The sequence below is a fragment of the Periplaneta americana genome, unplaced genomic scaffold (assembly GCF_040183065.1).
Source record: "Periplaneta americana isolate PAMFEO1 unplaced genomic scaffold, P.americana_PAMFEO1_priV1 scaffold_36, whole genome shotgun sequence".
NCBI classification, from domain to species: domain Eukaryota; kingdom Metazoa; phylum Arthropoda; class Insecta; order Blattodea; family Blattidae; genus Periplaneta; species Periplaneta americana.
The window spans coordinates 197,501-202,500 of record NW_027185517.1 but is presented as its reverse complement, the minus strand read 5'-3'; positions in this window follow the sequence as shown (position 1 = coordinate 202,500).

Genomic DNA, 5,000 nt, shown 5'->3' with positions numbered 1-5,000 from the left:
TATATATACGAGTACATACGTAGATCTTGTTACATTATATGCACATATAAGCCTACATTTTAAAATTTATTTTACATGTCTTTTAACTATCTCTTTTTATGTAGTTATTTAACTATCTATCTTGTACCAACAATAAAAACATGTTTTTAATTACTTTTAATTTGCACAGTCATCGTACGTAAGTACTTACGCGATATTCTGAAATATAGGGGTTTTTTTTTTTCATTGTAGAGATGTAGTTGATCGTATATACAAGTCATAATATAAGACCAAACGAACCAAACCTAACCAATCACATGTTCGTACATGTAAAGAGTATAAGCGGATTACGAAGGGAACTACCTCAGCGCTAGTTTAGCCAATTTCTTTCATTATTGTTTGGAATACACCATGTAATGTAATAATAATAATAATAATAATAATAATAATAATAATCAGGTGATAACCTGAGTTACTGCCAATCTCTCAACTGGATTTACAAAAATTGTAGGTAAATCAACATTGTGATTTTCAACTAAACTCAAAACATATTGAAACTGGTCAGGTGAGAGTCTGAAATATTCCTTAAATTTTGTCGCCGATTTTATAAAGATGTATCATTATCAATGCGTTAAAACAGAATTCTGTAAACCTATAACTGAATATTACATTAGTCTGCAGCTTGTTCCTTTTATAATACGCATGCGAGATTTTGATATCCGTCATCTACCTCTTCTAGAAAAAAATATCACCTTCATTATGTTGGATTTATTCATTATAATATTTAGGTTATGTCCGTGGCCTACATTAATTTACTTGTCCATAGGTAGCAGATGAGGGAATAAACAAATGGCAATCAACAGCGATGTGCGTCAATAAAGAAACCACTTCTCGGCGACCATCGCCGGCGATGTGCGTCCGACGATGATCGCCATAAACAAACCGTACCATTAGTAAGAAGATTCGATCTCGCTCAGTAAAAGCACTAGCCTCAACGCAAGAGCGCACCTCCTATGCAAAATATAAATCTTTTATGTCCTACCCGACAAACACAGAGTTACGAACTCTATCTGGCGGACACAATAACAGGAATAAATCGGCAACAGCAAGAGAGAGGACTTATGACAGCCCAAATCTGCCTTAAATATATCGACCAGACAAACATTACGTATGAAAAGCAAGATGTACAATTATTTTGAAACCGTAGTTGTTAAGAGCACGAACTGTGGCAGAGGCACAATGCGCCGAGACTGATAAGGAAAACCGTTAATGAAGTCATCACTGGATGACGTAAGATTATGCAATAGTGTAACAGAATCAATCAACGAGCGGAAGGAACAGAAAAGGAGCTTGAGAATATGTCGTGTGTGAACCAAGGGAATAGAGTAGAAAAAACAACAAGGAGGTTGGGAGCTAAAACCGTACTGTCTTTAACACTTCTATATATATATATATATATATATATATATATATATATATATATATAATAAGGGTAATACACAATACACTATAACACGAATGGGAGCCAATTCGATAGTAGCAGTAGCACACAAAATCTAATATAGAAATTCGTGCTGTTTGTGTGTGTGTTTGTGTGTGTGTGTGTTTTTTTTTGTATGAGAGAGAGAGAGAGAGAGAGAGAGAGAGAGCGAGCGAGCGAGCGCAGATGCGCAAGCCACTAAGTGGATCGAAATTCGGTTACGGAGGTCATGGACGCCTCATTCAGACGCTAAATAAGGTAAAGTGTTGATAAAGCGTTGTATAATAAACTTACTAAAATAAAATTAAAAAAATCTCGACACGAGAAAAGGAGATGTTAAGTTGACTACGACTGTACACATGGCGGATTTTCTCAATTTAAAGTGCAACTTTGATGAGCGGTTTCCTGGCGCGGCGGGGGGGGGGCTGCCTTAATGCAAAAATCAAAGTGTTTGCAGTGCCCACCCCCTCATGTCAACCAACCCCCAAAGCGGTCGTAAGCGTTGAGAGGGTACGAAAATAGAGAAATCAAGCGAGAGGAGAAGTGTGGATAGGGAAAGTAACGTCGCGACCTATGCTTCCGAAATGCCGACCGGAGCTAACATGCAGTATCATCCGTTCAAAAACATTACCGCCTCATAGTCTGTACACAACTTTTATTAAATCTCTGCCTCTGTGCAACAGTAATGGTTTTATTACTATACAACAAAGCATGACACCTCTGCGCAAGATATTACAGCAGCGGTCATCAGGACAGTGCACCCTCGAGCTAGCGTCACTTACTCGCGAATAAGACAAATCACTATCGTGCACCCGAGGTTGCTGACAGTAATGATCTCTCTCACTCTCCTTCCCACTCTCTCTCTCTCAAGTCTCTCTCTCCCGCTCTCTCTCCGTCTGAGCGTGTCTCAGTCCCTCCCTCCCTCCCCCCTACTTCACGCGACGGTTCATATTCCGAGACACAATTTACCCCTTACCCACTTCAGGGCATGCTGACGACCAATGAATTACAGTATCGAAGAGTCATTCGAGAACGTCTTAACATTACGTGGTTGGCGTAGCAGGAATAACACAAAAGATAAAAGCATCAGAGCGGAGCAAAGACAAATTATCTATATGGGTCTTCAATAGACACCGATTAGGTTTTCCGAACATGGTGGCAGAAAGGAGGAGATGTTAGAAGGATACAAGACCGAAAGGCTTATAATAAAAGATATACGTTTCGAAACTCGATTAGTTGTTGCAGGGCTTCTCATATATAAAGGCGGCTCAAGTTTTGGTGACCACCACCGAAAAATGGTTGAGGGTGCGAGTAACTTCAAACTTGCCACCTGCCAGTGTAACAGTGGGAGTCTACTATGGACGAAGTAATGACAGAGCCAGTGATAACTCTGTCTTAGCTATGCCTTTTGTTTTAAGTGAGAGTATATATATATATATATATATATATATATATATATATATATATCGGCCTGGGTACCGTAGTCGTTGTAGATAGCGCTGGCCTTGTGCGCTTGAGGTTGCGAGTTCGATGCCGGCCGAGTTCGATTGCTCGCAACTGCCGAGGTTATATCAGCGTCGCCGGTGTGCCGGAAGTTTGTCCCGCAGGAGTTCTTTTACAAGGCAACATATCTACTGGCATGAGCGAGTCGCATTTAAGCACACTTAAATGCCATCGACTGCGCGAACGAGACGCTATAAGCAGTAAGATGAGCTGTAGTCAGCATGTCAATAGTAGGATTAATAATGGCAAAAGAAGCTAATAAAAGCTATAATTAGCTGCGTAACTCTGGAAAAAAGAACTGACTAAGGAAGAGAGCAATGATGTGCTATGTGTGGAGCGTGGCATTTTATGAGGCAGAAACACGGACATAAGGACGAAGAGAAGAGTCTAGGAGCATTTGTAATAAGGATATAGAGAACAAGGAGCGAGTGAAAAGGACAGACGGAATAATAATTGAAGCTGAGCTAAAAAGACTGAGTGATGAAAGAATAATGCCGAAACTGATCAGGACGAGAAATAGAAATTGGCTGGGTCACTAAGAAGAAACTGGAAACAGGAAGCACTGGAAGTTATAGTGAACGGAAGGCAAGTTCGAGGCAGAAGAATTCAGACAACATAGAGATACATGGATGCATGGAGGCAGTTTCGTGAGGAGAGTAATGGCGAGAACTCGTACGACAGAATCGTTACTTCGAGGTAAAGAACATAATAATTACGGCCCTTTATACAGTCACAACCGCTCTACAACTAAAATTTAATAGTCACCCTATAAAGCGCGGGGAAAGAGGCGCTGTGATGACTCACTGCGGGCGATTGCGCACGTAGAGGTTATGGCCGTAAGAAGCGCGACTTCGATGCGAGGGGAGTTTACTCAGCAGCACCATATTGCACGAAGACACACAACTTCGCTCGTAGTTGCAGAAGATATTAAGTAATTGAGCATTAAAATATATATCATATTATTAAAATAATTTACATAAAGGATAAAATTAAAAAGTAATTTTGTATGGATTAGGAGTCTGATTATTGGAACATGTAGCTAATCGGCAATGTAAGCAGTGCCTCATTACTGGTGCCTTGTTGCTGTTACTTGTGAGGGTGAGACCTGTCTTCGGACAGTTAAAACACACACACACACACACACACACACACACACACACACTATATATATATATATATATATATATAAAATGAAGCTCCTCAGAGTGCAGTTGCGGCATATATGTACATATATGACCACATAGTACAACTCACTTGAGGAAAGAACAAAATGATACATGCATCTCAAGTCTAAATACTGAATTTATTATGCAAGATGTAAAAATGAAATAATGTTGTATATAACTGCCGAGGTTATATCAGCGTTGCCGAAGAGCCGGAATTTTGACCCGCAGGAGTTCCTTTACATGCCAGTAAAACTACTGACATGAGCGTGACGCATTGAAGAACACTTAAATAGCATCGACCTGGCCCGGGATGGAACCCGCAACCTCGAGCATAGGAGGCCACCGCTATACCGAGGCCGCAAATATTGAAGATCCTCTGAAATGGATTCTGATTCTTGTGTACAGTACATCTATAAAGAGGTAGTACAACCCACTTCACGAAATGTGACAGAGGAAGAACGATAGTCTATATGCAACTGAAGCATATGTAATTAATGTTATGAAGATGATCCACTCAATCAGATTCACGCAGATGTCGACATCTATTATGTGGCAAAACATGACACAAGACGGTAAGCGACAGACGAAGAGCATATGTCTGTGTGGAACTGAAGCCTATATATTTTATATAATGAAGATCGTCTGAATGAGGTGGATGCAGTTGTGTAAAAGTAATATCGGGCAGTACATCACACTAGACGATATGTGGCAGAGGAAGAACAATTGCCACTAAGCAACTGAAGTCTACACACTATAATAATGGATATTTCATAAAGAACCTATGAATGAGGGTGCGGCAGTTATGAACATCAATAATCAATCATGCAGTACATCTCACATGACGATTTGTGACACACGAAGAACGCTTGATT